This window comes from Mus musculus, chromosome 1 (genome assembly GCF_000001635.26).
Source record: "Mus musculus strain C57BL/6J chromosome 1, GRCm38.p6 C57BL/6J".
Classification (NCBI taxonomy): domain Eukaryota; kingdom Metazoa; phylum Chordata; class Mammalia; order Rodentia; family Muridae; genus Mus; species Mus musculus.
This window is the reverse complement of record NC_000067.6, coordinates 143,936,000-143,960,314: the sequence shown is the minus strand read 5'-3', so window position 1 is coordinate 143,960,314 and position 24,315 is coordinate 143,936,000. Positions and strand designations below refer to the sequence as shown.

General features: G+C 42.2%; 1 long non-coding RNA gene across 1 annotated transcript in view; it reads right to left on the bottom strand.

Moving 5' to 3' along the window:
- Gm41964 overlaps positions 1-21,706 on the bottom strand; it is a 60,063-nt gene extending 38,357 nt beyond the window's left edge. The window contains exons 1-2 of the long non-coding RNA XR_878589.2: positions 21,454-21,706; positions 5,188-5,292 (exon numbers count right to left, since the gene is read on the bottom strand). This is a non-coding gene — a long non-coding RNA (predicted gene, 41964). The remainder of the gene's footprint in view (positions 1-5,187; positions 5,293-21,453) is intronic.
- Positions 21,707-24,315: the final 2,609 nt, after the last annotated feature.

Genomic DNA, 24,315 nt, shown 5'->3' with positions numbered 1-24,315 from the left:
CAAGCCACGTGGGTGTCAGTCTTCTGTTTACCTTCAGAACAAGATGGAGAACTCTCATGTCCTCCTCTGCCATTCCTGCCTGGATGCTGCCATGCTCCCATCTTCTGAACCTGTAAACCAGCCCCAATTAAATGTTTTTCTTCATAAGAATTTCCTTGATCATGGTGTCTCTTTAGAACAATGGAAACTCTAAGACACTGCCCATAGCTGAAGAGGTCATAGAGCCTAGAAGAGAAACTACTATTGCCATTTTCCTAAACCAATATAATACCCAACTATATTCTAAACACTTATCTTTAATCCCCACAGGTAAAGTGCAGCTCTTGGCCCTCGTCAGAAACGCTTATTTTTAAAATTGAAAACTACTGCAGAGATTACTAGTCAAAACACAGAAGATATGGACCATGGGTACCCAACCACAACTGCTATAGCTACAACACAAATCTGCACACCCAAGGCTCACTGGAAACCTCAGAAGAATGGGTATAAAGGCTGTAAGAGCCAGAGGACTGGTTGCTTACTATGAGGAGGCAGTGTCTTTTAGACACGTGAGGGAAGCTGCACCCAAGAAGCCTCAATGGTATGCTGGCCAAAATAACACCCACATAATGACAACACTGGTTAGCAAGCCAGTGTGTATGACAGAAATTTCACAAGGTCCTAATTCCTAAATAAAGAGCTACCGGCAAGCAATGCTGCTGAGAGAGGGAGAATTAGTTTTCTTCAGGGATGAGTGAGCTGCTAGCTTATCCAACCCAGGTGCTCAGTCCTAAACACATGTACATACGAGCAATGCTAAATGGACTCTGGTATTAAACATACTCTGGTTTGTTTGCAGGTTCTTCATTAAACTTGTTTTACTTTTTTGGCATTACAGAGTAATAAATGCCAATTTGCAAAAATTTATGACACACAGTAGTGGTTGCCTAGAGGCATTAATGGATTTGTTAATTTGTTGCGCCCTAAATAAGTTTGTGCTCTCTCTTCCTCCCTCCCTCCCTCTCTCTCTCTCTTCTCTCTCTCTCTTCTCCCTGCCTCCCTCCCTCCCTCTCTCCTCTCTCTCTCTCTCTTTCTCTCTCCCCCATTCCCTCCCTCTTTCCCTCTCTCCCTCTGTCTTCCCCTCCCCTCTCTCTCCATCCTGTGTCAGAGAGAAAGCAGGTGACACAGACCACCCAGGTCAATCCCCTAATAAGAGTGTGCAAACTTTGACAGAATGTTGCTCTGTACCTGAGTTAAGAACACAATGCGGACAGAGATATCAACAGACCTTCAAATCAGAGGCTGAAATTCCCTCTCTTAAACAACTTTAAAGAGTGCTGAGTTAGCTAACCTTTCTACTATATCACAACTCACAGCCATATTCTAAGAGAAAATCCTGCTATTGTGATACCCAGTAAGCTGATTTATGATGATTACAAACTTGAAAAGAAGGAAATTGTCTTACTGGAGGAAGAAGAAAGATTTCACTTCTGTCCCCGGTAGCTGGCTACCTCTGAGCACAGAAACCAGGGGGATTTCTAGAGGTCACTAGAGAACTATTCCTCCATATTGCCACTCATTATCTTCCCTACAGATGCAACACAGACTTCAGACTCCTCCAACACAATTCCCCTACCTCAAGAGAGGAACACAAAGACATTAACAGGCTGAGCACTCTGTCTTGGAGCCAGTCCTACACAAAGCCAGCAGTGTCTTCACTCAGGGTCTTAAGAATCGCAGCACCCATTGCACCTCACTGTATCTGAGATACAGAAAACTAGCAATGGGGATGTCCTCTCTCCACACAGCACTATCCTACCTGGTGAACATCTTCATAAATGTGGGACTTCAAGCATGAACTAACATCAGTGTACTCTAGAGCTTATGCTGGGGCAAGGGGGATTTTTACTCAAAAAAAAAAAAAATGGGCAGGATGGGAACAAACCACACTCTGGTCTTCTGATGACATTTTGACTTTACCTACCTATACTCCTTTCCTCACTTCTGATCTCTATGCCCACTGGGGATGCATCTGAGAAGTAACTCCTGTGCAAAAGACCTTGAAGTTCAAGTTCATACTGATAATTTATTGTTGTCCATATAATCTAGTAGCATTCAGCCATGTTAACAAAAATAAGAGTATTTAGGATGAGGAAAGCAATCTCCCCAGTTTGTGCCTGTGTATCATACCGAGAAGAACCCATGGTTATTAGCTGTTTGATTCTTTGTGCTTAGTCCCAGTTGATGCTCATGCTGTGTGCCACACTGCACAAGTAAAGATGTGGGCTCACTAGACTGCAGAGTCAACCAACCTTTAAGACGACCCCTGCTCCAACTTATCTTTTATGTGAACTAAGAAATTCCTAATGTGTCAAGCAAGTTCTGATTTGGATTTTTAGTGACCTGATATAAAACTACATACTAAATAAAACATCCTGTGTTCTCTATTGGGTTTCTGATTGTGACAAGGATTATGTATAGAACTATCTGCCTTTATTCCATAGATCACTAACAGGTTATACCTCTCATTTAGTCTATTAGAAAGGTGCCCTAGGGGCCTGGGGATATGGCTTAGTAGATAACATGCTTGTTGCACAAACATAAGGACCTGAATTAGATTTCCAAGTTCTGTAAAGTCAGGCATGACAGTACATGCATGTAATCTCAGCGATGGGGTGGAGAAAGGAGAGCAGGAAGTTTTGTTGCTAGTCTAACTAAATCAATGAGCTCCAGGTTCACTTAAAGACATTCTCTCAAAATAAAAATAAACTGAAGAGCAATTGAGAAAGATGCCCAGCATCGACCTCTGGCCTCCAGACACAGGTGCACATACATGTATGAATATTTGCACATACATGATCACTTATACACACACACAAATAAAACACTCACATGCAAAAGGAAAGGGGTCCTGACTACAGATACAAAACCATAGTGGGGTATTTCGTTTGAGTCCTTTCTGTATGAATTTAGCAGAGAACCCAAGAGGGGCATGAGAGCCTCAGCTCTTCTCTCAATAGCTGTCTGACCCTGACAAGGCTATTTAGGTTTTATGGCCTCCTTTTCTCCAACTTCCAATTAAGACAGTTACAGCACTTACCTCAGGGTCAAATGACATGAGTACCAAACCAAATAAATAATGAAAACCAAGACTTCAACAGAATAAATTTCTTCTCATTCACACATTCAAAGATGCAACGTTTTAGGAGACACTGGTATCTTGTTATCACACAGGCCATTCCCTGGTCTCATCCTTCACATTCCATTCCTCGCTTGTTACAGTGGCTGGCCTGTCAAAACAGACTCTCGAAAGATGTAAGGACAGTGCACCTTGAAGCACCTGCAGTTTTAAACCAGATGCTCAAGTCCTGAGATGCTGATACTCAGAATGTATACTGCAGGGTGTGGATGCTGTGCCTGAGTAATAAAAGCAAATCTGATCCAAAGGCTTAAGCAAAAGAATAAAACTGAGAGGCGAGAGAGAAAAGCACGTATAGAATTAGGGTGATGTTCACTCCTTCATGATCAAATGGAGAGGAAAATGCACCCAGTGAAGGGCCACGTTCAAAGCTCCCTGTGATGTTTGGTGAGTGACTCATAGAGCTCTGACCATTCAGTTCTCAAACCTCTCAAAAAGACAAGAGCAGATAAGAAGTGTCTTCCTGTGACTGAGAGAACACAATCCAGAAGTCACACACAGTGCTTCCACGGCTGAGTTCAGTTACAAGCAAGAGATTTATTCTGGGGGAAAAAAAAAAGAGGAGAAAGCATCCAACTTCTACCATAGCCTGTGGTATAGGACCACTGTGAAGAGGACCATAGTCACATCTGTGCAGGACAGTTGTCCTTAAAGAAATCTCCATTTCTCTCTACTCTGTGAGGTTCCCACCCTAATACCCAGCCCCTCACTCTGGTCTTACTTCCTCCAAAATCCACCCTATCTTTTAGGTTCCCCAGTGGTTTGTTTAATACTGAAAGCACAGAGCCACACCCTATGCTCAAGAGTCTCACTGCTAAGCAAAAGATGTTACCACCGTGTTTCCCCATTGTGGAGCTGTGCCTGGTTCACACCAAGTACAGAGACAGTCTTTGCAACTATGTTTGTGGTTAAATGTGGACTATGGGGTCAGGAAGACTGGAACAATTGAACCCCTGCTCTCCCTCTCCCCAGTTGTGTAATCAAAGGCAAGTCACCAAATCTGTCTGTGTGGTAGCCCTGTTTCCATGCCCCAGACAGCTGCATCCACCTCCCATTTTATGTATTATAAGAAAGAACATTGTGTATTGGGATTCCTTTCTAAACTTGACATTTTAGTAACAACCCTTTCAGACCACAGCAGGGCAAGGAGTTATTGTCCAGAGCTCGACGTCTAAATGTCACTCTATGAGTTTCGCAGACCTCCCGAGTTTACCAGTAATTCCGAGAACACATCTTGTCAAGTAGCAAAGGTTCCAATATGCCAGAAGCTTCCTCGGACAAAGAACAAACAGTCTGGAAGATGCATAAACTGTCTCTGTACAAACTTGCTCATCTTCCAAGTAGAGATAAGACAGCTAACACTCTGACACAGAAAACCTGATGAAGTTTAGATGTTCAAATAGCTTCTTCATAAAAGGCCAGCTCTCTCAAACACGAAATAGAAAGAGGTAGTTTAGGTTTCCTGCCTTCTCCACCGCTAACTGGCAATTTAAGTGCAAATAAAGATTTGATTGAACAGTTTAAAGCTGATTCATTGGTTTCTTTCATTACAGATTTAAAGATAAGACCATGTTTCCAGTAAAAGCATACTTTGGATGTGTCAGATGGAAAAAAGGAAAGAAAGGGACTAGAAAAAGAGAAAAGGGAAGAAAGAGGGTGTGAACTTTCTCTTTGTATTTCTATTCTATTTGACATGGTATGTCATTCTGCAGAGACTTTTACATGCTTGGGCTGATGAAAAGATTCCTTCTCGAATCTCAGCTGGAATCTCCCAGACAGGAAAACTCCCATAGTGACAGTAACAGTGGTCTCAAGCTAGCAGACACATTGATTCTCCTTTTTTATCATAAGTAGCTAAGTTAAAACTGATTCCTGTCTACAAGATGTGCAGGTGTAAAGATGGAGTAGAAATTGGGGGAAGGACCAACCAATGATTAGTCCAGCTTGAGACCCAAACCATGAGACGGAGCCCACCCCTGACACTGCTAATGATACTCTGCTATACTTACAGACAGAAGCCTAGCATAATCATCATCAGGGAGGCTTCACCCAGCAACAGCTGGAAACAGGTACAGAGAGCCACAGCCAAACATTAGGTGGAGCTTTAGGAAATCCTGTAGAAGAGGAAGAGGAAGGATTTTAAGAGCCAAAGGGGTTGAGGACACCACAAGGAAACCAACAGAATCTATTAACCTGGGCCCATAGGGGCTCAGAGACACTGAACTGCCAACTGTGGAGCCTGCACGGGACTGAACCTAGGTCCTCTGTACATGTGTTACAGTTGTGTATCTTGGTCTTCCTATGGGACTCCTAACAGTGAAGGTAGAGGCTGTCTCTGACTCTGTTGCCTGCCTTTGGGACCCTTTCCTCCTACTGGGTTGATTCAACGATCCTCAATAGGAGAAAAGGTGCCTAGTCTTACTGCAACTTGATGTCAGAACTGATTGATGTCCATCAAGGCAGATCATTTTCTGAAGAGGAACAGAGGAGAAGTGAGTGAGTAGATGGGGGAGGGGAAGAGAAGAACTAGAAAGAGGAAGGAAGAGAAACCACTTGGAATATACAGCAGATTAATTAATTAATTAATTAATTAATTAATTAATAAACTAGAAAAAAGCTCTGAGATGTAATTATGTGTACGGTAAATGGTGGTCTGCTTCAAGAAATGTGACAAGATGATTAATATTTAATAGACACTCTAAAATATACTAGCTACAAATATTTTCTTTAAAAAAATAACACCAAAGAATTCTGGGATTATTCAGTTTCCTAAAGACACCAATACTGCATTAAGAGTTTGCTAATCAAAAAAGCACATCCTATTCTCTGGTCTCACTGTCCATTACCCATTTGTTACTTGTGACCTGTCCAAACCAACTCTCAGGATACATAAGAACAACACACCTCAGCAAATAACCCAAAAGTGACTGCAGGTATAAACCAGAAAGATTTTCAGGACTCACAACATCAGCAAAGAGGAAAATATTGTGGATTCTGTTGGATATGATGCTTTGACTGGGTGATAAAAGCAAATCTGAACCAGGGGCTCAAACAAGAGAATAAAAAACACAGCTAGAGGGGAAAGCATCTACAGAACTAGTGTGGCCTTCAGTCCTGATTGGATCCACCTTGTTGCCCTGGCAGAGGCTCTGCCCCCTCAACTCTCTTGCCCTGCACAGCCTTGTTCTCTGGGTCCTTCCCTGTGGGACATCTGAGGCAGCTTCAGACCTCATGTCCCAGGACACACTATCTGAAGAGAAGGGACCCTCTCCCAGCTATTGTCTCTCAGCTGTTGTCTCCCTGCTGTAGATGTGGTTTCTCAGAATCTTCCAACACCTCCTCCTCTGGTTCGCTTATGGGGACTCGGGGCTAGGGAGGTAGTTCCCCAGGGGTCCACCTTCAACAGAGCCACTTGAAGACTTCCCTGATCAGCCACAAGCAGGCGTCTTAGACCTGGGGGTGAAATGAGCTCCCCTGTCCTCACCTTCAGAGTTCTGAAGATTCTTGAAGTGCATAGAAACAAGGAAGGGGGAGAGCAGGCGAGAAGGACTCAAAGACGAATCCAAGGAGGCAAACAGCAGATATTCACTGCAGTTTGAGGTTGTGTCTGAACTGTAGGGACACAGTTGTGACTAATGGGAATTGTGTGAAAAGCCTGTAAAAAAAGATCCTTGGGCTCAAAGATGTGACTGCTACAAGACTTCTGGAAGACTCTATGGCAACCACAAAGTCACTGGAATTTCCAGTCCCCTTTTGTTGCTGCTGCATGTGATTATGAATTCTTCTCCTTGTCTACGGCCCTCTTTCCTCTATTTAAAATCTATACAGCAAAGCAAACCTTGGGCAGCAACTAGTAGACAGGGGTGTCTCTTCTAAAAACAACCAGTCCCATTCTCTGGGACTCAGTTCTGAAGTTCTAGGAAAGAGACTCTGAGTTTGGATCATGTTACTCTCCCTGGGTAGGAGTTGGAGATAGTCGCTAAAGAACTATTCCCAAGGGTCAACTTCTGTAACTTTATGAACAGTGAGATCACTTGGCAGTTCCCAGAAAAAAGGATGGCAGAACAGGCCATGCAGTGAGAGGCCGATGTTTACACACTGATATGTTTTCATGATACTGAGCTCATGAAACATTTAGAGTGTAAACTTTGTTCTCAATTGCTACATGAAATGAAAAGAAAAAGAACAGGAGGAGGAGGTGGTGGTGGTGGTGGAGCAATACCAGGCTACAGACTTGGAAGAATCAAAGCTCCTATTTTCCCCTCACTTTTTGGCTTCCCTATTTCTGGCTTCTTCTGTGCTCCAATAACACTGTGTGTCTGCCTGTGAGCACTGGGCATCACAGTACCACAGTTATTTCCATGAGTGTTCCCTGAGAGGACAGTGTTCTCTTAAAACTGAGGAGATGTTCTGTTATCCATGCATCCAAGAACTATGCTAACTTCTATATTTATCTTGGAATTAAGGCTTAATCAGATTATCCTGTTTATTCAATGAGTGTACTGATGAATGAATAACTTATCTTACTACTTCTACTGGACATTTCAATGAATGTTTTGGTTGGTTGGTTGGTTGGTTGGTTGGTTGGTTGGTTGGTTGGTTGGTTGGTTAGTTGGTTGGCTAGTTGGTTGGTTCTGTGTTTTGCTCTTTTTTAAAAAATTGCTTTTTCCAGTCCCGAGACAAAACTGGGGCCCTTGCAGTGGCTAGCCAAGTAATCTACCGCTGAGCTAAGCTGCATTCTCTAGCTTCATGCCTCATTTTAAGATCTGCCTGCCTGCCTGTGTGCCTGCCTGCCTGCCTGCCTGCCTGTCTGTCTGTGTGTCTATGTGGAAGTCAGAAGAAGGTGTTAGATCTCCTGGAACAGGAATTACAGGTGGCTGAGGGATGCCTGCTGTGGGTACCAACTGCTGAGGAAGCAACTCAGGATCCTCTGCAAGAGCAATAAGCACTTCTAACGATGGGGTCTTCTCTCCATCCCCAATTTCCACTTTTTAATTGCCTTTTACTATTCTAGAGAACCACATAGTGGTGTGGTTCACAATGCATCACTCTATCAAAGGAGGGGGCTGCATTTATAGCTAGGAAAAAGAAAGTAACACGAGGGAAACAGAAAGGGGTGCAAAGACAGCTGTGTTGGTTGTCTGTCTTATGGGGACTTTTTTGGCTTTGGTTTTGTTGTTGCCGTTGTTGTTGTTGTTATCATAGTAGTTTTATAGATTCTCTGGGACTTTCACATCATTTGTCCCATCACACTCACTTCCTAGTCCTTGCCTCCCCCCAATGTAAAAATAAAAATAAAAAAGGACCAATTTGTGTGTATATACTCACTGGAGCATACTCAAACTCTCAGTCGCCTACCCCATAAATAGACCTAAGTCCTCCCCACACCCCAAGCCACCAATTGTGGAGAGTGAACTACTCTTCAGCATTCCAGACATTACACATTTCTTTGTTTGTTTGTTTTTTAAGACAGGGTTTCTCTGTGTAGCCTTGGCTGTCCTGGATCTCATTTTGTAGCACAGGCTGGCCTCAAATTCAGAAATCCACCTGCCTCTGCCTCCCAAGTGTTGGGATTAAAGGTGTGTGCCACCACCGCCCAAGGACATTACACTTTTTAAGTGTTCTCTTTAGTTGTTTCCTGCCTAGGCTGTTGTTTAGGAGGAGGAGGAGTTGCTGTCAAAGAAGCCTTCCATGTCCTTCCCCCTCAGCTATGCGTCTGTAGTCATTTACAGCAAAAGTAGCCTCCTTGCTCTTCCCAGTCAGCAGGAACAGGAAGCATGGGGCTTCCACATGGTTTCTGACGATTTCACAGACCATGAGCACAGCCCAAGCTGCAATAGGACCCTAGACCCAGACAAGGCCCTCAAAGGTAGTCCAGACCATGGGCACCAACAAGGCCCCTGGTGGCACTACAGGCTACTCAGATCAGGATGCACCCCCACCCTAGCTGCAGCATGGCCATGAACGTCAACATGACTTCAGGCTGCAGCACAGACTCCAGACATCCCCATAGCCCTCAGAGGTAACATGGGCCACAGACATTAACTCAGCCTGGCTGGTGGCCCAGCTGGTAACCTGGCTGGCCCCAGTGAATATTTTCTTTAGACTTTATTTGCCCAATTACAGAAAACCTCAAATATCAAAGACGTTTCTCTCCTTATGATTTGTGTTCAAATGAAAATATGTTCAAAATGTACCCAAATGAGGTGGAGGAAGTAGGCTCTCTTAAGAAACGTCTTTTTCACAGGGTGGTGGTGGCATTCACCTTTAATCCCAAATATACCAGAGGCCATTTTTCTAAGCCATCTGCAGAGGAAGTTGATGTAAAACGATGCCAAGTTATTTCAGCCAAAGCATCAGCTATTAGAAACTGGAATTTCTTTAGAATTTTTACATGTGTTTCCTTTGGTTCCATCTCTGTCTTTTATTTTCAGAAATCACCAGAGCCACATATTCTAGGAATGTTGGATTACATTTTCTAATGTAGAAGAGAAACCATAGAAGACCATTTAGTGACTCTTTGAAACCCAAGACCCTTATGTCCTTTTGCCTCTAAAACGTCCCTTCTGGTGATTCCAACGCACCTTGTACTTAACTCATTCCCACCCATCTTCTCACGTGCATTTGTACATGCAGCCTCTCTTACATGCATCCACTGTCCACACTCACAGGTTAGGATGTCCTTCTGCCCCTTATCCCTGCCTTTTACAACTTTTTGTGGTTTCCAACATCTCCACCTTCCATCACCTATTGCAGGGTCCTAGAGGTACCCTGACTCCTCTCTGGCCATGCCCAGGCCCACTTAACCTCCTTTGTAAACTAGCCAAAAGTGCTATCTCTTTAAAACACAAACTTCCATCTTGCTAGACTCCTTTTCCAAGTCTCCCTGCCTTCAACCCCTTTATTTAATTTCTACTACGCTAGCCAAAATGACCTTAAAACTATGAATATGAGCATCTCCTTTCTTGTTCAAAAAATCTTGAGCAGTTCTCCATCTCCCATACAAAAGACTCAGCATGGCACAAAACACAAGGCTACTCTTCAGCTGCTAGGCATCCTGCTTCATGTATATGCTACCCCTCAGGTTTAAGAAGTGTTCAATAACTTTAAATATTTCTAATATTCCCCGCTCTCTCATGCCTCTCGGCCTTGCAATTGCTGTTCTCTCTCCCGGGAACAAGTTCACAATTTTACCACTCATGCTTAGAGGAAAAGGGATTATCATCAATAACTTACTCAGGATACATCTTTATCAAAACCTTCCCAAAGCCTCCAGCCTGCCATGAGCACCCCTCTGCAGCAGAGGCTGTTAGAAGCCTAGCCCATATTCCTAGCCCTCCAGGATACTCAAGCTTGCTTCCCAGCTGTCAGCACCTGCATCAGTCTGCCACAGACACTTGTTGGTTATCATAGAACAAACTTTAACCTGAATGATGTCTTCAGGAGCAACTTCAGTTCATGACTAGTAGAAGCTGAGGTATTAGTCTGACTCCCTACCTTTTAATCAGTAGTAACTCTCTCAGATTCCCACGTGGGATTAAATTCCCAGTATGACATGGTAATACCTTGACACACCTTTCTTTGTGGTCCAGATTCTCTTTCCCTGCTCTTTGAATCCACCCCTACTGTAAGCCCCTTTACTTACCAAATATGCTACTTGCATTTCAATTTTTGTCTTAAGATCTTTCTGAAGCAATCTCAGCTCAGTCATACTTTCTTGCTAAGTTCCCCTGGCACTGAATATGTAATCTCATTGCATAAATAAATGTAAAATGCAATAGTCTGCTTCTCAATGTTATTTCAGTACTGAGATCAGGAACTGTATATAATTTTTTTTTCTTTTTCCACAGGTAAAAGAAATATTCAATAATTTTACACAATCTACAAATGCTTATAGGATAGAAGAGCTCCTTTTTTTACTTTACTTACAAAAGGATTCTGACATGAATGCAATTTTCAGAGCATGAGTAAAAAAGAAAAGAGGGAGAATAAAAAACAGAAATAAAGTTGGATTATGATATTGACCAAATGTAAAAGTGAACTCTGAGAAATGAGATATGAAATGAGTGTGCCTACTTGTATGTACATGTACTGCATGCCTGTAAAGGCTAGAAAAAAAGTATCAGATCCCTTGGAGCTAAAGTTATAAATGGTTTCGAGCCACCACGTGAGTACTGGGAAGGAAACTGGCTCCTCTACAAGAGCAGCAAGTAATCTTAGCTGCTCAGTCAACTCTCCAGAATTTAAACATAGTTATTAAAGTTGAATTGACCCATGTTTCACATAATCCACTAGCATATGAATTCTATTTAGATGCAGGTACTATGTTAAATTACACTCAGAGTTCTTCTGACTACCTGATGCAGATGCAGTTAGTTCGAGGATCTAGGGCAAAAGATCTCTGTCCCTCTCTATTTCAAATCCTTAAGGGATGAGGGATCTCCCCTTGAGCGGGTGGCCCTATAGGAGGCCCAGCAGTCTCAATTAATCTGGACCCCCGAGATCTCTCAAACACTGGACCACCAAGCAGACAGCATACACCAGCTGATATGAGGCCCACAACACATATACAGAAGAGGACTTCTGAGTCTGTGTTCAGTCAGAGATGATGCACCTAACCCACAAGAGACTGGAGACCCCAGGGAGTTTAGAGGTCAGGTGAGGTTGGAGGTGGGAGGTAGGGACATCCTCATGGAGAGAGCAGTGTGGGGAGGAGGCATGGGATGTGGAACAATTGGAGGATGGATGGGGTGGGTGGCAGAATAAAATCTGGAGTGTAAAATAAAATAAATAAATAAAAAGAAAGAGAAAAGGAGAAAAGAAGAAGAGATGAGGGAAGACAGCATTACTGCTTCACTGGAATAATAAGGTGATCAATGAAATAATACATGAAAAGCACTTTAGACAATACCTACTATATTGTTCTCTAGTCATGTTATTATCATGATGATAAAATTCATGGTTAGTATTGATGCCTCACACACAGTAAAACCCACAGATAAAGTACAATAATAACTGCAGGTTTCTAAAAAATGGTATTGGTCAGTTCCCCTAGTTTTGTTAAAATAAGAAAACTAAAAGCCCACCTGTGTAACAATTCTATATATTTGCCTATATCATTGATCATGGATATGTAAACAGTGGATATGTAGCTTAGTGGTGGAGAGTTTTTCCAAACAGGAAAGAATCCCTGGGTTTCATCCTTAGTATCACAAATTAAAAGAGTAAATGTAATTAAATTATAAATTATTTTTAAATATATATATTTATTTTTATGTGTACAACTGTTTTGCCTGTATGTATGAGTGTGTTCTGTGTGCATGCCTGGTGCTTGCAGAGTTCAAATGAGGGCTCTGGATTCCCCTGGAACAGGAGTTGTAGGTGATTGTAGCTTCCTTCTGGGTTCTGGTAACTGAACCCAGCTCTTCTGCAAGATCAGCAAGCACTCCTAACCACCAAACCATCTCTCCAAGCCCAAGATAATTTAATTTTAATAACACAGGTGCAACTGACAATTCATGATTAGCTTCCAGGTAAGAAAAGACAACAGTGACTATACCCTGATCAAGATCTGGTGTTTCGGTTCCAGGCAGATATAGAATCAAGCCCTGTCTTCTCGTCTAACATTTATAAGTTTCCTGTTCTCATCTGTCAAATAGAAATACTTCCATCACACTAAGATTTTTTTAAAGCAATATATTTAAGAACATTGGTCCCATTCCTGTCATGGTGCAAACAATAAATGTCAACTTTAGACATTATTATGAATAAGGCAGAAAACCATACATAAATAATATAGTTATTACAAATAGATTTTAAAGCTAGAAGTTAATTTATCAAATCATAGGGTAATATATGCCCTAAAACCAAGCTGGACTGAATCCTGCATCTGGCTACCTGATGGCAAGAGACTGGTTGGAGGCCAGAAGCAAGGGTAATTAGGAAGAGATCCAGCTCACAAGAACCAGTCCAAGGTAAACAAGCAAGCAGAGAGGAGGCAGAAGCCCAGGGGCCCATGCCAAGTGTACACTAAACATTGCTTCAACAGCACAGGATTTCAGTGTGGCTTGCATCATAATATGCAATACTGAAGGTCACATCTCAGAAGTTAGAGTAAACACTAAGGAGTTGACACTATGGATTTATTCTTATTAGCAAGACCCATCTAACTGGTGTTATGAGGATTATAAAAGCTTTAGGGAAGAAGAAAAAAATCACCAAGTTACCATAACCTTCTTAATGGCAAAAGAGGGTCAACATGGACACTTGTAAGCCATGTCTTCTAGATGACAACATACTTCACAATCCCTAATTGAAGACAGATGCAGTTCTGTAGTAGGGAACTAAAGGTGGAAAAGGAGGCTGAGGAAGATCTAGCAAGTTTGTATGGAGAGTCATCAAGACAGAGTGAAGAAGCCTGAGCTGTACTGAGAGCCTGAGACTGGAAGTCAGGCAGATCTTTCTGGCACTTAAAATATAACATGAGCTCAGCAAATGGTTTCCTCTATCTTGCTTGAGTCCCTTGTAAGGGGGGAATAATAGCAAAGTATAACTCTTATTACTGTGGTGATATAAATGTACACAATATGCAGGACCTACCTATCAAGATGGCTAAGCACATAGGAACAGGACTATCAGGAAAACAACACAGGGGAGAAATTGAAATGTCAAGGATACGAAACTTCTATAGGAATCATAAGGGAGGAAATTAAATTTGACCATGAAAAGCAAGCCTTTATGGAAGGAGTCACACTTGAATCTGGCCTCGACCTAGGAGCAAGTGAAGGAGCCAGAGAAAAACAAGTTCAGTGCTTCATGTTCTATGTGTCATTAGATCTACATGGACCAATGGGATGGCTCATTGGGTAAAGGCACCTCATGTCAACCCTGACTGAAATCCCCAGAGGCCACATGATAGAAGGAGAAAAGTGACTCCCACAAGCTGACTTCTAGCATCCACAGGCATACTGTGGTACACTTGTGGTCACAATAGAGTACATGTTCAAACATGCACACGATCCATGTGTGTACCCACAAAATGAAGAAAGAAATGTTTAATAAGACATACATTCCATGCTACACCATTTACAATAGCCAGTATATAGAGCCAGCATTCATATTCATCAACAAATTAGTAAAGAGGTGGGCAGAATAGAAATTTACACAGCAGTAAACAAAAATGAAATCATGACACTTTCAGGAAGGTGGATGGCATTAAAAATAACTGTTAAGCAAAATAAGCTAGATTTAGAAAGACAGACATGCATAACCTAAATTTAAAATTACAAATGTATAAATGCGTGCAGGATCATGAGACTCACAAAGGGATATTGAGAAGGGAGCTGGAGAGCCTGTAAAGGGGGGGTGGGCTTTAGAGGGTGATGGAACAAATGTACCAAGAAAGCTGAAGTTGAGACTAATTTGGGAACTAATGGCAACAAGATGGATGGGAGATGGGATGGTGGAGGGAACTGGTGAACAACTGAAAACAAAGCATAATGATTCACATGTATGATGATGTCATGGTGAAGCCCAGTAATTTGAATTTTAATCTTAAAAAAATCAATTTTAAAAATCTCTACATCTTATAGGTCCAAATTTTCACATGCATCATCTTTTCTAAAGTCCCCCTAACCTTTAAATTTGATATATGAACTATTTTGTTCCCAACTTATTTTTTAATAAAATATATTAGCTGTGTGTATTTTTATATTTCATTATGACTATCTATAGTCATCCTATCATACTCCAGAACTTCCTTTTATTTGCCTGAAACTGAATACCCACTGGGTAGCTGGCCACATTAGTGGGGCCCCGTGTGCTATTTCAATACATGCATCCATCTTACACTGATCAAGTCAAGGCAGTTAACATTTCCCTCTTACTTCTTATGTCTGGAGCCTTTAGGATCCTCCTTTCTAGATATTCATAGGCTATGGAATAGGCTGATATAAACTCCTGGCTTCAGTACTTAGCATCCAGCCTCCTTTTATCCATCTTCTACCTTCCCAGCCTCTAGTGACCGCTATCCAAGCTGCATCCAAGCTGATTTTTGTAGCTTTCTCTTGTGAGATTGAGCACATGATGCATGTTTTCCTGTGTTTGGCATCCAGTGTTAACACAGAAAAGGAAACTGAGTCTCTCTGTGAGTGATGTCCCAAGCCATCAAGGAAAAAGTTTCAGAGCCCAGATAGAAAATAGATCTGTTGACTATTTATCCAATGTTCCTTCAACAGTGCCCAGCTCTCTCCCTAGGCATTTATGAGCCACTAAAGAGCTTTGTTGCACAGGACTTTGGATGACCTGCCTGGATTGCTTTTAGGGCAGAGGACTGAAGTAAACAGAATGAACATTTCAACGTGGGCACCAGCTCAGAAGGATGCCCTGGAGAAAAGTAACACTAGGCTGACTCTCGACTATTGGGGAAATATGCAACTGAAGTGGAAACTTCTAGCTTCTTTGAAAGGTTAGTTACGTCACATGATGTTTCGCTGGGACACACAGGTGAAAGGATGTGAAAGCTGACAGGTGAAAGAATGTTTACCTGAAGCAGATACAGGTAAAAAGATGTTTTGCTAGAGCAAACACATGAAAGGACCCATGATGAAGGGGTATAAATATGACCCCCACAGACAGTGGGAGTGGGAGAGAAGCATTGAGCATTGATTTTGTTTGCTTTGCCATTGAGAGAAACTCACCAAAGAACTGCTTGTGAGGTTCCTGTGGCAACTGCTTGCTGCTTCCAAAGCAGCCTTGCCTCAGGCTGGTTGGTGAGCCTCACGGTGTCTTCAGGATTGAACTACTGCTGCTGGTTCGTGCCTGGTGTCTGCCTGCCGAGAGGACTAGTCTGTCACTGCTGAGTCGTATTTGGTGTTTACTATAGGGATGAACTGCTGCCAAAGAAGATCAACCTGCCCCCAAAGAAATATTGCTAAACAGGTCCACATCCCACATATCCTACTAACTTTTCTCTTCCACTACCTCTGCTGGGTGGTAGGCTAGAAGAGATGTTAGCCCCTTAGTAAAAGCAAGTTGCAAAAATCTAATGCCTACATGCAAACTGGAAGGAAGCCAGTCAAACACACTTGTAAAGCTTCGAAATCTATACCTCACACATTTATGTTCGATACGAATTTAATGTGTTGTAAGAAATAACCTTATGATTTTTCACTACCCACAAGATTTATCCAGGCTTTAGTGTTAAGTAGCTACTACAAGCAAATATTCAGTTTGGCTATGTTACAAGGAAATGAATGCTCAGAACAAAACCATGTCTAAGACTGATGTGATGCAGGAGCTATCCCAAAAGGCTGTCTAGCTCCCGCATCAAGCTTCAAAAGAAGACAAGCCCAGGAAACAGAAAGAGCTTCAAGCAAAGCAACTATCACTCTGATCCTGATCCACCCCTCAGCAAAGCTACAGACAGATGTGGGCAAACTAGAAATTTAACAGGGCATGAGAAGGAGTATGGTCAACCTGAGTATTTTCCTCAAAATTCAGTATCATGGTAAATACTTAGCTTACACCTCTACAAGCAGTAGCTGAGGGACTATGTTGTGTGTGGTGCTGCAAATTACTATATTGGGAAACTAGGTAGCCTAGAGTTTGTGGTCTCTAATAATTTTGAGAGTTTCTAATTTATTACTATAGCTTGTAGCATCAGGAGTCAAACTCAAGTCTTCACAGAGACTAAACAAGTGGTTAACTCCTGAGATATATCCCGAACCAAATCAATGATTTTGTATACGCATGATTTTTATGAACTTGTAGAAGATTCAGAGGGGTAGAGGGAAGAGAAGTTCTCAGCCTGTTGAACAGGTCAGCTGCTGGAGAATGTTCCAGAATGATCTGGGGCTATGATGTGGTTAGTGAAGAGCAAAGGCCATGGACAATAAGTAATCAAATTGTTGCTGGGAACCTGATATTCCAATGAATGATGATGACACGTTACAGTGAAGCATGACATAGTGATCCCAAAACCAATCAGAGCTGACGAGCACATGGGCTATGGCCCGCTCGCATGCACATAAACCTCACAAATAGTACTCGAATGAGGAGAATTTCTAAAAATAGGAGTCATATGGGAATAAAGGATCCTAAGGAATTTTTATTTTATTCCTTATAGCAGAATACTAACCCCAGAATGAAGAATATCACCTTAAGGACTAGGAATGAGACAAAAAAGTAGGATGTTTTTTAAAGTCTTAAGAAAGGAAAGAGAAAATAGGTAAGATACATGGATGTGCACCAGGTGTACTGGAAGGGAGTAAATGAGTGTTTTGGACTCCAGCAAAGAGATTAAGACTCAAGTGAGGATAAAATTAGAAACATAAATTAAGAACAGATATTAAGATCCCTGATTGTGTAAAGCTTTCCAATTGAGTTCTTACCCCACCTTGAAAATGTGTTCTCTTAAGGAATAAGACCTCCATTTCTGTCATTTCCTCCTAGCCCAATTCTCTGCCTCTCAAAAGGTAGGGTCCCAGTGAGTGTGTGTGTGTGTGTGTGTGTGTGTGTGTGTGTGTACCACATGAGTATGCATGTGCACATTTGCATGTGTTTGAAGGTGAGTTGGCTTCTATTCTCAATGTAAAACAACTAAATGATTTTAATTGTGGCACTCCATGAGAAAATAGTATTTGAGGAAAGCTTATCTGGCTGAGCCAGACACATAAACTAGCCAGCAAAAGGCTGATGCCAGGGACCCAACTTAGGAACTAGGAAAATTAACCCTCCTCTGCATTTTATTAGAAGTTAAGTATCTCTTACAGATTTATTTTTTTAAAGGCAACATGGTAGTTAAGTTATCACACTTAGAGATGCTCAGTAGTAATTAGTCCCCCATGACTGTGTGAACCTGTATTGTACTAGACAAACATGCTAACTACAGTATTTGAAATCACTGCCAGCAGTGGCACGTGGTCCCTGGCAGACAGGTCTCTCAGGCACATAGCCACTGACGAAGAAAATCCAAAAACTCACATATTCCAAAGTGTCTTTTTTGAGTCTTTAACTCTTATTATTAACACATCATAAAATGCTACTTTTTAAAGATTTGTGTGGAAACTGAGGCTTAACTTAAATGAAATTGAGCCTAAGAGCAGATAGGACTCTGGTTGCACTCCAGATGCCTGGACTGTAAGAAGGAAAAACTCAAGAAAAGGGGAAGAAATAATTGCAGCCCAATTGGCTCCTATCGCTCTTTTTAAACCAAGGTTTTATAAATAAATTTCAGGTATAAGTTTGGCATTAGTACAAAGGCCTCTCAGGGTTTTATATTCTGTAGCTATGTTCTGTTACTAGAAAGGACGCTGTGCAGTCAAGAGATTCCATTCGCCATCTCAGAGCAAGCTCCATAAAGCTTCACACAGAAACCAAAATGCCCTTGGTCATGGCCCAGGCAATAGGAGATGGAGTCATAGTGTGCCCGCCTCTGAGTTGGCAGGAGGCCAACAGGCACATTCACTCCCTCTGAATCAGCTCAGGCCTGCCCTGAAAGGAAGCAGTGTCACTTTAAACTGGCAGTAGGTGACTGGGTGGAGCCGAGAAAAGACAGCCAAGAGTGTTGAGGGACCATGAGGAGTCATCCTGTATCACTTGGATGCATCCCCGTCCACAGAATGTTTTAAAGCTGAACCAGAATCTTTCACAAAGGAAGTTTCACTTTGGCAACAGGTAGCGCCAGCCTCATGAACACGTAAGGATGCAGTCATCTACGCACTGAGATCTGAGAGATGCTAAAAAAGATCCAAAGCTCTTCTGTCTGTGCCACAGATAGCTCCAGTACGTTGAGATGTTGTCACCTTCTCCGTTTACCAACAAGAAGCAAAACTTTCACTTAAGTAGAAAAGCTTGAGAGACAGATTCCCAAAATAGTTTTGGGTACATTAATTCATGTGGCCCATTTTAGGGTTAAAAATGTAAAACAAAATCCAGTCTCTTGTTGAGTTTGCACAGTAGTGGTGGGAGAAACAAGAAAAATGAAGAAAAGCAACTGAGATTGATTGTGATTGAGACAGAAGGCCAGTTCATTTTATTGGTCAAGATAGGCCACTCAGGAAGGGAGACCGTGGGGGTCCTTGAAGGGGGTGACAGAATGCAAGGAAAGTACATAGGGTTGGAAGAGCGAGTAGGCACTGCACAGAGAGGAATGGGGAAAGCCCACACCACGGGACAGAACAAGACTGGGCTGATCATGTCATAGGAAATTTGCTGCTGCTGGTAAATTGTCAACAGAGAATTAGAAAGGTAAGGCAGTTCACAAAGGTGCTAGGGATGTGGGATACCAGAAAGAAGACATGGAAACTGGCAAGCCATACTAAGTACTCAGCTCTGTTTCAAGAAAGAAAGCCACACGCTGGCTTTGAATAAGACGGCATACTATTTCCTTATGGAAACTGAGGAAAAGTCATAAGAGGGACACCAGGGCCATCAGAAAACATTATGTAAAGCACTGGTGACCTTGGCTGGTTTCTATTGGAAAGTGTAGAAGAGCGTAATGTGGAAGTGAGTCAAGGGAGTATTGAAGTATTACTATCCAGCTACTGCGGTAATCAAATTGGGGAGTGGGGGGAGGAGACATGGTGGAAGTCACTAATGTCAACAAAGAAAACATTCGAGTGTGACTGAATTCAGGTTGGAGGCAGCTGAGTACATGGAAGTGAGATGAAGGAAGCAGGGTTATAAAGGGGAGGCTGAAAATCAGGGAGAGAGATGCGTACTCGTGAGTGGTCCTGCTAGATGGGGTATTAAAGCATGCGTATATGCACGTGACGGGATCCAGAGAAGAGGAGCATCTTATCATAGGCGATGCTCTACAATCCTGGGGGAATTGAGAGGAGGTGGAGCCCCTCATTCACGCAGAGAAGAGCCTTTCACACAAGGCAAGCACCAACATTGGAAAAATAATAATAACAGGGACAGAGTGCATGTCCTTAGTGTACACAGAACCCAGGTTCAATTCTCTGGACTAAAAATAAAAGTAAGATGGGAAATGTAGAGAAACTACTGCACATATAGCTTTGAAGTTTGGGATTAGGAAAGAAGATAACAGAACGTGTGGATGACGTCCAAGTCTGAGCCCGGGTCTGTCTGTCAACTCAGGATGAGATAACCACGGACCAAGCTCTCTCCCTCGGGCAACTTTCAGATGCTGAACAGCCCATCTGTGGAACCTGAAGGGTCATCTTCTTGAGCACAACCAGCCTTAATTCTTCCTTAGCTGATGAGAGACATCCTGCCTGCACTTCCTTCTCATCTGTCAGAGCCACTACCCTGATCTTTTTTTTCCCCCTTAAGGAGAGAGAGAAAACAGCTTTCCTTTTTCTTATGAAAAGCATGAGCAAATTCTCCCCCAGCCGTGGGTAGAAGGCTTGCTTCACTTCATCCTTTGTCTTAGCTGCTTCATGACTAAAATTCGAACAATTTGCCAGTTCTGAGCTTTGAGCTTTGTATGAGTGAGTGTTGCTCACATCAATCATGCAAATTGTTTCAGACAGTCCATCTGTCTAAGGTACCAGTTAGCAGTTTTTGCAAGTCACTCTGCAAGCCCAGGTCTAGCCCCTCTCTAGCTTACTTACTGTATTTCAGTTCTCTACCATCATTTCAAAGGGTCTTTCCAGTCTTTCCTGCAAAGCTTTCCTAACCATTTTCCCCTCCCTTACACCCCCTCACCATCATGTTCTTTCTTTTTCCTTCTGCTTATTATGTATATTTTTTCAATCTCTAACTATAAAGCAATATTAGGTCCTAGGTCATTGTGATGGTTTGTATATGCTTAGCCCAGGGAGTAGCACTATGAGAAAGGGTGGCCCTGTTGAAGTAGGCATGGCACTTTGAGTGTGGGCTATTAGACCCTCATCCTAGCTGCCTGGAAGTCAGTATTCTGCTAGCAGCCTTCAGATGAACATGTAGAATTCTCAGCTCCTCCTGCACCATGCCTGCCTGGATGCTGCCATGTTCTCCTGCCTTGATGATAATGAACTCAACCTCTGAACCTGTAAACCAGCCCCAATTCAATGTTATTCTTATAAGATCTGCCTTGGTCATGGTGTCTGTTCACAGCAGTAAATCACTAACCAAGACCGTCATATACAACATATTTGGTGAATATACAGTTTTTTCACAAAATGGTTTCCATAACATGCTTAAAAAATTGTTAATTCAGTTGTTGGAAATTTTGTCTAAGTATGGCTTTCCTTCTGCCAAGCAGGTTCAGGAATAGATTTTATTATTCTGAGTTACAGCCAACCCTTACTCCCAGGATCCCGGCTTACCCTTGGTTGTTCTCTTTCATTTCTCATTTTGCTCAGTCAGTTCCACCCACTCCTAATCATTCTCTCCAGCAATCCTGTCAAAAAATCAATTTGCAGCTTCCTCTGCTATTAAAGTGGCTTATGCAGCAGCTCTTTCCTTTTATGGAAGAGACCAGCGTGGAAATCGGCTCTCCTCTTCTCATCCCTACATAGGCATGACTGAATTTCCAATGCAGGTACTGTAACCATTTTAGATAATTTGCAGAGACTACTGCAATTCAGTCAAACCTCATTGAAATGGAAATGTTCCTTATAATTCCAAAACGCTCGCTGAACAATACATCAGTGTATTTTCTGAAATCTTCTGCATAGCTATAATAAGCAAAAGTGAGGGTTCGTCCTTCAAGTGCCCAGGACTAGGCCCAGGACAAAGAAACCAAGAAACACTAAAGATTTTACACATTTAAAGAACATGGGGTTTTAAATATTAAAGCAGTTTAATTAAGGTTAAAGCTATTTAATTGAGACTGAAGCCGACACATAATTTCCCCAGAAGAAGGGTAAAAATAATATTAAGAGCTAGAAATTAAACCCTAAAACTGAGAATTGAGGGATGCTCCCTGAAAACACTGAAACTGAAATTAAATATGAGTGAAAATTGCTCCTGAAAGCAGCAGCCTTGAGTCTGAGCATTAACTTGCAGAGAGTTTGGGTTTTTCATCTCCTGTGAATAGGTAAGGCTAAAGCTAGGACCTTGAACAGAATAGTGGTACCAAAAGGAAGATGCAGCTACAGGGTCCTGGTATTGCCAACACCCTGTCCTGAAGACTTAGCCATTGTTCTTCAGAAGCTGCTTCCAGTACACATACATACATACATACATACATACATACATACATACATACATACATTTAAATATGTCTGTATTTAGTTAAACATATATTTAGTTATTTGAGAATTTCATACATTGTACTTAACTATACTCACATACCCACTCTTACCCCTAAATCCACAGGATCCACTACTGGATCTACGCTACTTTTATGTCAGTTTGACACAAGCTAAAGTCATCTGAGAGGAGGAAACCTCAATTAAGAAAATGTCTCCATAAAAGCAGGCTGCACACAAGCCCAAAGGGCATTCTCTTAATTACTGATTGATAAGGAAGGACCTAGCCTATTGTGAGTGGTGCTATCCCTAGGCTGGTGATTCTGGGTTCTACAAGAAAGTACTCTGAGCAAGCCATGTTGAACAAGCCAGCAAGCCAGCAAGCAAGAAACTCCAAAGTTTCTGCATCAGCCCCTGCCTCCAGGTCGCTGTCCTGCTTGAGTTCCTGTCCTGATCTCCTCCAATGATGAACTGTGATGTAGAAATGGAAGTTGAATAACCCTTTTCCTCCCCAAGTTACTTTGTGTTGTGTCATTACAGCAACAGTAACTCAAACTAAGACATGCCCCCACCTCACTTTCTACCCAACTTTGTGTCCTCTTTAACCCAAATAACCCATAAACTCAAATCTGTCCTGCCCACACACCTCTGGGTGTGAGGCCATTCATCAGACCTACCAGCAGAAGCAACCTTAAAGAAAACTGACCCTCCTTCCTCCAGAAGATGTTGGTGTCCATAGCTCCCCAGTAAGTAGTAGAGGCTCATGAACGCCTTCACCCTCGATGCTAGAATATTGACAGGCCCAACCCTGTTCAGGTCTTAAACAGGGAAAAATCAGCTGTTTTGAGCTCATGATTCTAGGAGTACTGTAGATTCAGAAGGCATTGTTTTCTGCTGACCCTCCCTGACCTCTGGATCTTACAACTGTTCTGGAGCCTTGGAAAGGGGGTGAGCTACAGACGTCCCATTTGTGGCTGAACACTCCCCTGACAATTATTCTCAACCCTTTGACAGGTTATGAGTTTCTGCATTAACCACCGTCCACCGAATAAACTCTTCTGATGAGATCCAAGAGCTGCAGTCATCTACAGGAATAGAAATTTGAACACAGAGGGCAGTTTAATGCTATGTTGAGTCAGCAAAATAATAAGAAGGTTCACCGCTGTGGCCTGTGAGCTCAACAACCACAATTCTTGACCAGATTTATAGTACCATACTAGGAGATGTGTCCTAGTATGAAGTGGAACTTAAATCCAATCCAAAAAACAGTTGATTACCTCCATAACACTGTGCCGCTATGATATCCATGGGCACATATTGCCACATCAGACATTATTGCAACTAGCAAGGTTCGGAACTGGGTAATATTACTGATTAATTTTTATCCCCACCAGACCTTCCCCACAACAACTCCCAATTTTACAAAACCTACCTGCCAGGAAGTTTCCTGGTCAGTACTGACTTGATTTTGTCATGTCCAGTTGCCAAGGTATACTACATTTTCAACAATAAGATCTTACTAATTGGGGTTGAAGAGGCATCTCAGTGGTTAAGAGTGCTGGCTACTTTTCCACAGTACTGGGGTTCAATTCCCAGAGCCCACATGGCAGTTTACAACCATGTCTAACTGCAGTCCCAGGAATTTGAAGTTCTCTTCTAGCCTCTTCAGCTCACAGATATACATGCAGGCAAAATATCCATAGAAATAAAAATTAATAATTTTTAAAAGAGCTCATCATCAAGATTTTGTGGGCAACTAAGAGTAGTGGCAATAGCCCATATTGTTTTAGGTTGGGCTGCCCTTCCCTGGAAATGTCACATCAAGCACTGTGTTGAGGTATTTCCTGCCAAGTTTCTCTGCTATAATGTCACTGTTTTTGCCTTTATAATCCCTAAGACTTTAGAGGGGAACTATTTTAATACTGTGTAAATACCTTGTTGCTGCTCAACTCTCACACACAAATGTTAGCATTTACTGATGGCTCCTGCCTGATT